This window comes from Natator depressus, chromosome 3, assembly GCF_965152275.1.
Source record: "Natator depressus isolate rNatDep1 chromosome 3, rNatDep2.hap1, whole genome shotgun sequence".
Lineage (NCBI taxonomy): Eukaryota > Metazoa > Chordata > Testudines > Cheloniidae > Natator > Natator depressus.
The window spans coordinates 8,114,541-8,127,824 of record NC_134236.1 but is presented as its reverse complement, the minus strand read 5'-3'; positions in this window follow the sequence as shown (position 1 = coordinate 8,127,824).

The window sequence follows — 13,284 nt, the reverse complement described above, 5'->3', positions numbered from 1 at the left end:
CCCCCACAAACCCAGCCTCCTCCGCATGTTTTCAGCACGGCTCTTCTCTCATTCTTTAGTACCGCTAGAATCCCTGTCGCCTTGTTTCCCTTTCTCCTCTTGTTTATTCATCAGCCGACGCCTTATTCCTCCCTTGCTGTGGCATGGTTGTCCCCGGGGCCATTGGCTGGGATGTTGCAAGCAGGGGGCTGTGTCTCCAGGTGCTGGAGGAGCAGGCAGACTCCTAATAAACACAGGCACCGCTTAGGACTGCGTAGCCAAAGGACGAGGCTCCTGGTCTCTGCCCCTCAGTCATTAGAATCCCCACGACGATGCCTGTTAGTAGCCATGTCTGTTGCCCAGGGTTTTCAGAACCCACAGCAGCGGTAACTTAACCGCTTCACTCCAGGCGGTGTCAGCAATAAATCAATGGGAACACAGCACTTCCGGCTGATGAACGATTAACACAAGGAAGCGTGTTCTTATCTAAAGCTACAGTTTATTAGCTGTAAGCACACAAGGGCATAAGCAATAGGTTTAGAACATCCCACCTATTTACCTAAAATCTGGGACAGTATTGACTAAATTGTGGCAGATCAGCAATAGCCAGTTGCTTCCCCGCTGGGGAGTAAGATTTCAGGGAAAACGCCTCTCAAGCTAGCTTCAGAGAACTGCTCCAAAATACATTTTATTATCTAGTCATTTTTATAACTAACTTTTACAAATCACACAGCTCATAGTGACCCCCGCAGGGTCATCACTTCCCCTAACTTCAATAAACTACTATCCACAAACATGCCGAACAATCTTAGTCATAACAAGCTTCTCTATCAAAGGCGCCCAAAACTCGCTTATTTTCTTTCGGTCTCAAATTGTTGACGCTTTTCTCCCCTCCTCCCACTCTGAGGAGCAGAGATGGCCGGCCTGCAAATGTACTTGACCTTGCCTCCAGCAGCTCTGCTTGTTCAAATTAACCCTTAACTAGGTGGTGGTCTATTTTATTAATTCATGGTGGCTGAATGCATATAATATGGTTGCAATTAGTTTAATCAAAGTCCGGGTTGCACACACCTCTCAAATCTGGGGCAACATGTCCTGTGAGTCACACTGTGAGACCGGTGTTTGCCCCGACCACAGCAAGGAAGGGTCTGGGAATGAGTACCTCCCTGGGATCCTTTGGCATGAATGTTAGACAGGACAGCTGGCAAGGGGGCGGTGACTGTCAAGCCTAACAAGCTGGTCATGTTCTTAATGTGTTATTCTGCTCTGAAGACTGACAGGCAAAAACAGCTCCCTCTCCCTGTATCAGTCAGAGCTGCTGGCTTAACCATTTGGACGGCTGCAAACCAAGAGGTAGGCAACAGAGCTGCCCAGGTGTGACTGAGGGCAGAATTTTCCCTGCAGCACCTTTATTGTTGGTGCTGATGCACAAGCGAGAAAGAGCCCAGCTTGACTCTCAGATCCCAGGGGGAGGTTGCATGGTCAGTGAGTAGGAAAAAAAATGTAGTTTTACTTTTACAGAGCCCATTTGATCTGGTGTCACAGCGACACAGTAGCCAGGACCCCCATGCTGCTGTCTCACAGCCACTTTTCAGAGCTGAGCTGCATTTTAAAGCTACCAGCCGACAAATCACCCAAGTGCCATGAAACACAGGTAAAGAACGTATTTGATACACAGTGCAGTTACCAAAAATCAGTGACTCATTTCCAGATACCTAATGACTCCGCTGTACAATTCTAACTCTAAAAATACACCGTGGGCCAGGTCTTTAGCTGACATAATTTGGCTTCACTCCATTGAGGCCAGTGGGTTACACGGATTTCCACCAGCTGAGAAAATGGCCCATACAGCAGTAAGGTGCAAAGAGTCCCTTGCAGATGAAATGAGCTTAGCATAGCTACAGATGCAGGGGCCCCGGAGAGCAGGGACTGCATTTGCATCTGCATCTGCATTTGCATCTTTCAATAGCCAGAGATGGCTTTTTGAACCCTCCCCTGCTTGTACCTGCATAAGGACCGGCCCCATGCCTGCCCTGGGCTTTGGTAATCGAGTATGCTTTAAAATGGGCCCCCACTTCCTGGGCAGACTTGAAAAGTGCATTTGAATGGCTGGCTGACAAGCCCTACAAAGGTGGGCCCAATAGAACAATGTGAAATGGTATGTTTTGAATGTGGGAACTAGATGGAGCCTAGGGTAAAGCCTCTGCCATTATTAGGGGTGTCTGGTCTCCCTCACTTTCTCTCTGCTGGCACTGGCCTATTTCAGTTTGAAAAATTTCTGCACGACGAACCCTATCTCCCCCGCTCATTTGTCACTTCCCCTTCACTTGGAGAACATCATCGGTCACTGTTACATCCCCTGTGCTGTGGCTAGTGACTGGACGAGGCCTGAGGACTCCTGGATTCCATTCCTGGCTCCGGCAGAGGAGTCTGGTTAGAAGAAGGACTGTGAGTGTCAGGACCTTGGGGTCCTTTTTTCAGCTCTGCAGCTTCGTGGTGGGGGTCGAGGCTCCTGGATTTTGCAACCAGCCTGAGCCTCTGGTTTTCCCATCTGTAAAGGGGAATTAAATGATAGTTGCCCCCCTCACAGGGGAGGTATGGGAATGAACTGCAAAGTGCTGAGATCTCCTTGGATGAAAGGGGATCTGTTGCTGGGCAGAGCATTGTAAGGAAGCTCTGCGAGGGTGGGTGGACCGGGGTGCTGTGAGGGAGTCCTGGGGGGGCTGCAGGGGTGGGAGCTTGCCTGTTCGCCATGCATCCCCCTTGGGCTGTTCTGTCCTGATCCTTTCTCCAAGCAGCAGTGGGACTGTCTCGTCAACAGTGCAGCTCCCTGGTAATTAGCACCCGTCAGCACATCAGCAGGAGCAGCGGGGAGGGAAGAACAGTTATAATGTTAGTGCACTTTGGGCTTCGCTTTTCCTGACACCGCAAAGAAGTGATCAGGGCTAAAGATAGCTCCTTGTTGAGCCAACTGGGGCTGTCCTGCCAGTCACAGAGCAGCTTGCCGGCTGCTGCTCATCCCTTGAGTGAACCGCCCCTGGGCCGTTGGCGTGACACAGAGCTGGAGGGCTGGAACGAGGGGGGTAGCTAGAGGCTGGAAGTTTGTACACACTGGCCCATCTGTCACCCAGCACCTGCAGCATCCCTGTCATCTCCCCAGCTACCCTGCAATTACACCCACCGGGATGATCACTGCCACCGTAGGTGCGATTACAGAGACCCAGCAACAGTGTAGGAAACCTTCCCTGGCTGGGAAGTCTGTCAGACTGTCGCCGGAGTTCCCAGGGGAAGGAGTGGAAATTCCATCGCTGGAGCCTTTTTGAAACTAGCCAGGACAAAGCCCTGGATAATATCCCATAAGGGCCAATCCTGCACTGGCTGGGAAAATGGAGCAGGTTTCCTAATGGGTCTTTTCACAGTGAGGCATGAGGATTGATAGATCTCTCTTTTCTCTGCATGCAACAGCTTCCATTCCTGTGCCTATAAATGTCTAATCCAGTCCTGAGTCTTAAGCTATTTGCCTCAGTAACACCCTGCAGCAGGAAGTTCCACAGGTTAACAATGTAGGCCTGAGCTACAATTAAAAGTTAGGTTGGCCTAACTGCATCACTCGGGGTTGTGAAAAACTTCGTGCCCTCTGCACCATAGATAGGTTGACCTAATGCGAGTGTAGATGCGGTTAGGTTGATGGAATAATTATTCTGTCAACCGAGCTGCCAGCTCTCAGAGCGGTTGATTAACTGCAGTGACAGAAATTGCCATAACTGTGCCACTCTAGTGTGAACATTGCCGCAGTCAGCTTTATATATATACCCAGCAGGTTCCCCTTGACCACGTCAGCAGGGCGGTCAAGGATTGTGCAGACCTTTGAGAGCTAATTCACCTCTCACCCTGGAGGCTATCCCATCAGGTTTGTATTGAGGCATGTTGTGTCCTCAGCTCCATGGATAAACAGAGATCTTCCATCTTCGGGGTGTCATTCTGCACCAGCTCCCAAGTCACGCATGCTTTACCCCTTTTAATCAATTGAGAAGTCTGTTGTCTTGGAATCAAACACCCCAGTGTCCTGGTATTTTCTGAGATGGGGTAAATCAGAGAAGCCGCTTGGTTTTCTTAAGAACCTCCAGACTGGGTCAGACCAATGGCACACCTCGCCCAGTCTCTTGCCTCCGACAGTGGCCAGTGCCAGGTGCTTCGGAGGGAATGAACAGAACAGGGCAATTATTGAGTGATCCATCCCCTGTTGTCCAGCCCCACCATATGTCAGTTGGAGGTTGCATCCCTGACCTAATAGCCATTGATGGACCTGTCCTCCATGAACTTATCTAATTATTTTTTGAGCCCAGTTATACTTTTTGCCTTCACATCATCCCCTGTCAATGAGTTCCACAGGTTAACTGTGTGGTGTGTGAAGAAATACTTCCTTCTGTTTGTTTGAAACCTGCTGCCTGTTAATTTCCTTGGGTGACCCCTGGTTCTTGTGTTATGTGAACTTCCCCATCCATTTTCTCTGCACCATTGATGATTTTATGGGCCTCGATCACATCCACCCTTAATCATCTCTTTTCTAACCTGAACTGTCCCAGTCTTTGAAATCTCTTCTCATATGGAAGCCGTTCCATCCCAATCATTTTTGTTGCCCTTCTCTGCACCTTTTCCAATTCAATCTTTTCTGAGATGGGGTGACCAGGACGGCATGCAGTGTTCTAGGTGTGGGCGTACCATGGATTCATAGAGTGACATTATGATAGTCTCTGTTTTATTGTCTAGCCTTTTCCTAATGGTTCTCAACTTTCTCTTAGCTGTTATGACTGCCGCTGCGCAGACTCCAAGATCTTTCTTGAGTGGTAACAGCTAATTTAGAGCCCATCATTTTGTGTGTATAGTTGGGATTAAGTTTTCCAATGTGCATTCCTTTGCATTTAGCAACACTGAATTTCATCTGCCATTTTGTTGCCCAGTCACCCAGGTTTGTGAGATCCCTTTGTAGTCAGCTTTGGACTTAACTATTTTTGAGTAATCATCTACAAATGTTGCCACCTCACTGGCCACTCACTTTTCCCAGATAATTTATGAATATGTTAAACAGCACTGCTCCCAGCACAGATCATTGGGGGACCCCCATTATTTACCTCTCTCCACTGTGAAAACTGACCAGTTATTCCCACCCTTTGTTTCTGATCTATTAACCAGTTACTGATCCATTAGAGTACCGTTGCTCTTATCCCAGGACAGCTTAGGGGTCTTTGGGCAGGAACTTTGTCAAAGGCTTTCTAAAAGTCCAAGTACACTATATCCACTGGATCACCCCTAGCACATGTTCGTTGACCCCCGCAAAGAATTCTAATAGAATCATAGAAGATGAGGGTTGGAAGGGACCTCAGGAGGTCATCTAGTCCAACCCCCTGCTCAAAGCAGGACCAACCCCAACTAAATCATCCCAGCCAGGGCTTTGTCAAGCCGGACCTTAAAAACTTCTAAGGAAGGATATTCCACCACCTCCCTAGGTAACCCATTCCAGTGCTTCACCACCCTCCTAGTGAAATAGTGTTTCCTAATATCCAACCTAGATCTCCCCCACTGCAACTTGAGACCATTTCTCCTTGTTCTGTCATCTGCCACCACTGAGAACAGCTGAGCTCCATCCTCTTTGGAACCCCCTTCAGGTAGTTGAAGGCTGCTATCAAATCCCCCCTCACTCTTCTCTTCTGCACTCTAAATAAGCCCAGTTCCCTCAGCCTCTCCTCCTAAGTCATGTGCCCCAGCCCCCTGATTATTTTTGTTGCCCTCCGCTGGACTCTCTCCAATTTGTCCACATCCTTTCTGTAGTGGGGGCCCCAAAACCGGACACAATATTCCAGATGTGGCCTCACCAGCGCCGAATAAAGGGGAATAATCACTTCCCTCATTCTGCTGGCAATGCTCCTACTTATGCAGCCCAATATGCCATTAGCCTTCTTGGCAACAAGGGCACACTGTCGACTCATAGATTGATGATGAATGATTCCCCTTTACAAAAGCTGTCTTGACTCTTCCCCAACTAATCGTGTTCATCTAAGTGTCTGATAATTCTGTTCTTTACTACAGGTTTAACCAATTTGCCGGGTACTGAAGCTAAGCTTACTGGCCTGTAATTGCCAGGATCACCTTTGGTGTCTTTAAAAAAATCATTGTTAGAATAGCTACCCTCCGGTCTTCTGGGACAGAGGCTGATTTAAGCGATAGGTTACATTCCACAGTTAATAGTTCAGCAATTTCATACTTCTTATTTTCTAGCCCTCTGATCCTATTAATCTCTGCACTCTCTGGCTAGACATTTATACCGCTGGAATCAGAGCACCAAAGCGTCTCCGACTCTTCCCTTGCAGTCTAAATAGCCCAAGTCTTGTTGAGTTCAATGACTCATTACCCTGCTCTATAAAGGGACAATTGAGAGGAAATGGGACTGACAGGTCCTTATTGACTGTAGTCACTAGAGAGAAGCTGTGTCGCTATCCGCCTTTGATTGTTGCAGCAGGAATTTTCTTTCTGCCGATTTTCCTGCCTTGGTGTATTACTATCGTCAAAGGCATGTGCTTTGCTCCGATGACTGAAATAAGTGCTTAGCCTTACGTGGGTTAGCGAAGGCGATCGAACAGCCCTCGAGATTGCAAAATACATCACAAGACCGGGCCTGGGGCCTAGTGAAATTGTATGTGGCTGTGTCATAAATGTCATAAACACCTGTGTCTGTCTCATCTCATGGGCTCACTGGTAGATCATTGTAGTGCCAGTGAATCCATGGCAGATAGAGTTGGAAAAGGTCTGTTAGCTCCTCCAGTCCATTCCCAGGCCTTGTGCGGACCATTTACTGCCATGTTCCATCCAGTCTTACAAAGCATGAGGTGATGATAGATCCTAGGGCTGGAAAAGGACCGTCTAACATGACACCCGGCATTTCACAAGGCACTAGCCTGCCTCATTCCCACTCAGAGGCCCTAGGTAGCATTAGTAGTGCCCAGCCCCACCTCTGCTGCCTTGCCCCACAGGCGCTGTCCTATCCGCACAAGTGGTACCCAGCTGTTAGCAGTTGCTAGGTAACAGTGTCCTAGCCTCTGGATGTATTCAGCCGCTCGGATCTGATGGGGTGAGGTAATTCTGCTATGCTGCGATTTATTGACCGGGACTGCTGTGTGTGTGTGTGTGTGTGTGTGTGTGGTTTTCTGTGCAACCTCAAGAGCGAGAGCCTCCATCTCAAGTTGTAGTTTGAATATACCTCTCTTAATAAGCATGGTGGTTATTTCCCCCCGACTTCCCTTCCTGCTCTTCAGTGCTGTTATTCCAAACAGCCCACATGTGGCAGAGGGATCAGAGAGGGGGAACCCATGCCCAAAGGCTTCCCATCCGTCACCTTGGAGAGTCCTCCCTGCTGAAGGCACTGCTGATCGGACACCTAGTCCCGGACCGATCAGCACCTTCTCTCAATTGCGCTGGCGTACCTTCAGCAATGCTGCCTTGCCACCTCCCTTGGGAGATTAGCCTACCACCCCGTTGCTTTTATAGTCAAGAACTGTGTGTTGCTGAAACATTCCCTTCCTTAGATTCCAGCCTCTCCACCTCGTTTAAACCATCTGCTGAGTCTACAACTAATCTCCTTCCTTCATTTCTGTTTCCTTGCAGGTATTTATGTATGTGATCATCCTCCCCCACTCCTGGAGCCTTCTCTTTTCCAGACTCTACGAAATTAGCTCCTGCAGTCCTTCCTCACCTGATTTGTCCCTCTGTCCTTGGATCAGTTTTGTTGCCCAGCTTTGGGGACCAGAACTGTGAACACTATTATGGCCCCAGGGCTCTGCAGCATGGCACAATGACCTCCTTGGCTGTAGAGAGGCCCTCTCTGTGCATATGTACCGGAGAAGACCATCGGGCTCTGCTTCGCAATGGTGTTATCCTGCCACCTTGTTCTCAGTTTGCTGATGATGGATCCCAAGACTTTCACTCCAGAGAAGTATGCCCCAGTGTGAACCTGGGCTGTGTTTTTGCCCTGGGGCGGGGGGAGTACAGAATGGCCAAACATTTAAGAGGACAGGACATCACATTCCTTCACCCTATTTTAAAAGACTCGCCATGATATACATGTAAATACAATAAAAGCTTTTTTATCTGGCGTGTTGGAGGAACTGGAGGTGCCAGTAAGTGAAAAATTCTGGTTAACTCAGAGGAAGAGAGTTTGGGTGTAGGAGGGGGCTTGGGACAGCGGGTTGGGGTGCAGGATGGGCTTCAGGGTGCTGGATCCGGGCGGAAGTCACCTCAGGCAGCTCCCTGAAAGTGGTGATCTATCCCTGCTGCTCCTAGGCGGAGGTGTGGCTAGGCGGCTCTGCGCGCTGCCCCTGCCCCGGCCCGATCCGGCACCCTGAAACCCCTCCTGTGCCCCAACCCTCTGCCCCAAGCCCCCTCGTGCACCCAAACTCCTTCCCAGAGCCCATGCGTGCCCCAGCCGCACACCCCATCCCGCACTCCGAACCCCTCGTGGCCGCTTCTCCGCCTAGGAGCAGCAGGGACATGTTGCTGCTTCCGGGGAGCCACACAGAGCCAGGTAGGGAGCCTGCCGGTCCCACGCCAACTGGACTATAAACCAGACTTTCTAAGAAGATTAGAAATGCCAGTTTATAGAGCTTTCTGGTTGGTAGAGGGCCAGATAACACAGCTTTTACTGTGTATACACATTGTCGTTGACATGACTACCATAAAACACTATCAGAAGGGTAGCCGCGTTAGTCTGGATCTGTAAAAGCGGCAAAGAGTCCTGTGGCACCTTATAGACTAACAGACGTATTGGAGCATAAGCTTTCATGGGTGAATATCCACTTCGTCGGATGCAATTTCCACTACAGACATCTGACGAAGTGGGTATTCACCCACAAAAGCTTATGCTCCAATATGTCTGTTAGTCTATAAGGTGCCACAGGACTCTTTGCCGATAAAACACTATGTAACCTAACTAATAGTTGTGGGTGGAACACCGCAGACTTTAAAATTGCAAGGGATTATTCTGCCCTGGAAAAGCAACTCACTAATTAAAGAATTTGTAAATTCTGGTGCCCCCCTAGTTTTCTCACTCTCTTGGCGATGGTGGTGCGGCCGTGCCCTGAACAACAGCACCAGTCAGAGGTAAGGAATCAGCTAGATCTGGTATCGTTTCCTCCCGCAGATCGTTGAAATTAGGAGTTGTAACGGGAGGAGGAACAGAAAGTCCGACTGGAATATCCGCTGGACACGTGACAAAGTCTGGTGATGGGTAGATGCAGGAATCAGTGAGACGGCAGCTCTAGTATCAAACTCCTTTCTTGTAGGAACTGCTTCAGTCAACGGTGGGATCTGGACACCATGTCTGAGTCCAGTTCTGATAACACATGCAGCGCCAGGTCTGGGTCAGTGTCTTTCTCCATATTATGCATTCCCGACTTCCATCCTTTTTTAGGGTCAATCTTCAGAGGTGTCTTCTTGGCTGGACGTTGGACTGTGTGACAGGGCAGGGCAACGTGTCCTTTCTTCTGGAACTTTCTGCAAAAAACCGTGGTGTGCCCAGCAGTCCTTAGCGTGCATCGTTTGTGCACAACAGTCACGGGGACATTCCTTATGTTCCCGAGGGCCTCGCCGATTCAGCAGGGGAATGTCTCAGCTCACCCTAGATTCCAGAGAATCCTTCTCCGCCATTTCCATGGTAGTTGCTTTGTCATCAGCCTTCTTGAATGCAGGAGCTGATCCCGTCAGTAGCTTTTCCCGGCTCTGGTCAGTGCATAATCCAGGGACAAATTAGTCGCGCGGCACATCCCTTGATGGTTGCCTGAATGGACAATGCTCCGGCAACTTCCTTAGCGCAGCAAGGAACGGTGCGACCCACTCGCCTCTCCCTTGCTGCGGTGATGGAGCCGTTAGCATTCTGCTGCCATCGATGGGGCAGGGGGACAATGCTCCCGCGGTGCTGGAGGGAGTGCGGCGTCCGTGGCGGTTCTGGGCATGGCAGGAGGCAACCGGCCACGCAGCCGCAGTCTGTGGGCTGTCTCGCCCAGCGTGGCCGGCAAGGTTGAACTCCGTCTGGAATGGAATCGCCAGCAGCAAATGGTTCAAAACGGCTGAGGGACGCCACCCAGGACACGATTTCCATCTCACTCACCACCATGGCCCACAGACGTTGCCGTTTCTCTGCTCTCCTTTTCGATATCACCCCCCCCCGCCGCCCCCAGTCCTCTTTCCATCACTGGCGTGTCCTAGCGTGGTGTTGGACAGCGGTCCCCTGCGTGGCGCACTCATGTTTACTGGAACTCCCGCCGTAGCGAAGTGGAATTGAACCCCTCGACTGCTTCCCTGGATTCAAATGGGGCTTTCGTTCCACGAGCCATGAGTTCACCCTGCTGGCTCCCCTGCCCAGGCATGTTACCCTCTACCTGGTAGACATTGTGGCCCAGATCCTCGAAAGCTATCGAGGTGCCTAACTCCAATTGACTGCAAATATCTAGGCGGATCTGGGCCTTCATGCTTACACCAAGGAGATAATCACCCGGCTGTGAGCAGACAGGGGGATAGTAAATCTGCTGCCTCCCCACTGGAAATGGGTAAGAGAGACTCCCCCCATGTCTTAGGAACAGGCTTGAGTCCAGCCCCCTGCCATCCCAGCCAGCTGTCATATAAACCCACTCCCAAAGTTGTCTTGCTTTGGCTGCCCCCTGCTGGCAGGGAGGATACAGCCTGTCAGGGCGTGTCTACACTGCCCATGAACCCCAGGTCTGTGGGACCCGGGCTCGTGCACTCGGTGTTCCCAAGCCCACGCTTATGCGTCCGCACAGCCTGAGTTGGACCCAGGTGTTGCAACCATGTTAACGTGTCCATGGTGTACTTCTGACTCAGGTCTGTGGCTTGACCTGCAGCCATACTGCAAGATGGCGGGGCTTAGACCTGCATCACAGTGGGACTTGGGCTCTGACCCCCCCCTCCGCCTCCCCATTCCCCAAGTAGGGTCCTAGGACCCCACTCCTGAGCTGCGTCCGACCGATTTGTGTGTGGATGGAAGAGGGGCTTGGGCTCAAACCTGAGTCACAGCCCAGGCTCAGTGGGCAGTGTAGACAGACCTTTAAAGTCTCATGCACCGCACAGCTACCTGTCCCAATGAAGCCCTGGCCCCACCGCTGGGGTGATAGGTGGGGGGAGAGGCACTTTACCCACACAGGCCTTCACCAGGTATAGGGAAATTGTGTAGGACAAGCACCAGAGCACTTCCCTCAGGTGAAGGCAGGCAGCCCACCCGCTAGCTCCCTTGGTCCTTAGTGACACACGGTCCATAGGGCTTTGAACCCACGCCTCCAGAGGAACCATGGCTCAGGACACAGGCCCCTGGAGCCAGTCACGTCCCTGCCTCCTGCCTTTCCCTAGCCACCACTCGCTGATGGGCTCGGCGGACGCTGCAGGCAGGGGCATCCTGATGAGTTAGCAGGCAGCTGCTCCAGGGGCTGAGTGTGGGATTGCAGGGGCTGGTACCAGGAAGGGCAGGTGACCTTCAGAGACCCCTGTGGTTCTGTCCTCATGTTTCGTGGGTGGACGCAGACTATGGCCCCAGTTTTCAATACCAGTCACCACTGGTTGCCAAGCGTCCTCTCCTGAATCATGCTGGGAGCTGCCACGAGAGCAACCTGCTGTCCCTTTAGTGACATGTATGGCCTTCAAGCTGCCTACAGCTCCCTGTCGAACAGCCACGGCTGTTTGGTGGGGGGGTCTGGGCTTTGCGCCACCTTGAATGCACAGTAGGAGGGGTCTGGGTCGTACCCCAAGGGCCGTGCAGGCCAGGCCCCAGGGGTCCCAGAAGGAAAGAGATTCCACTAACAGCTGGCTTTGAGTGATGTCACAGGCAGCCAGGTACCGGCTACAGCCCCGGTGCTACTGGGAACACCTCACAGCCTTGGGGCTGGGCAGCTCCACTGGCCGACTCATTGATCTGGCCATGTGCTCTTTTATAAACACCCACCCTGCACTCACTGCATGGGTGTACGTACACACACACACACACACACACACGTCCCCCTGCACGGCTGCAGGAGAGCCAGAAGGCCACGGCACAAAATGCACCCGAGACACTGCACAGATCACAGAAAGGAAAGAAATGCCAAGGCAGTTTATTTACAATGGTTGTATACAAAAAGACAGCTGGTGCCACATCTGGAACAGACCCCCCTTGCCTCTTCCCCGCCCCTTCCCCGCAGCTCCCAGATCCTGTGTCGAGCTGGTCTCTGAAGAGCGGGGCCCTGATTAATTGCTCTCATCATAAAAGCTCCAGAGAGGCCACTTTATCAAGGCCTCTCAGTTAATCAATGCCCTAAAAGCCTTATCTGGCTGTAGTGGCCAGCGAGACCTCACTTGTGGGAAATCGATGTGGTGCACAGGGCTCGGTCTAGCTGGAAGGCTCTGTCTGCAGGCCAGCTGGAGTAGAGAGGCTCCATGCTCCGGCTCTCTGCCCTCTGGCTTAGAGCTGGATGGACCCCACCTCAGCCTTTCTGCTTTTTCCAGGAGTGAGAGGGAAGGTCAGCCCTGCACATGGGGCTGTGAACACCAGCACTGGCTGGTCTTTCAGTGCAACCCGGCCCAGGGATCTGGAGGTAACCCTTTTCCACTATCTTCCTTACTAATGTGCCCTTGAAACTCTGTAACAAGGAGGCACCCACCATCTCTTCCAGGAGCCCACTCCACCACCCAGCTGGGACGAAACCATTCTGAATATCTAGCTTCAGCTTTTCCTCACTTCCCTTCGGGACATCACTCCTTGTCCTGCTGGCCTCAGCGGTAATTCTCCTCTCCATGGACACAGCTAGCTTGAAGCTAGTTATAACCTGTGATCAGATACCCACCCCCGTCTTCCCTGTCGCTATCATCTGGGCTCCTTCATGCCCCCCTCTTCTCTACTCCTTGCATCAGCATCGCTTCCGCTGCCCTGCACTGGATTCTCTCTAGCTCACCATGGAGCTGAATGTCTCTTCTCCCGGCAATCCCAGCCACAGGTGCCTTCTGCCCTCCCTCCGCTTTCCTCACTCCAAACTGCAGCAAGATTTTCTGCTGCTCCATACCTAGAAAAAGGGATCTCTCATTAGAAGAGACATCCCGGGCTCTATCTGACAAATCCTCACTCTTGGGGAGATCACAAGGATTTTGAACTCCACTTCACTATAGCCAAACAAGTGTCTCCTACCAGCAGATAACGCCATTCTAGGAAGCTACTGTTTCTCATTGGTGGGGGGAGAGAGGGTGGGAAACCTGTTAATTAATGTCTGACAATACTGA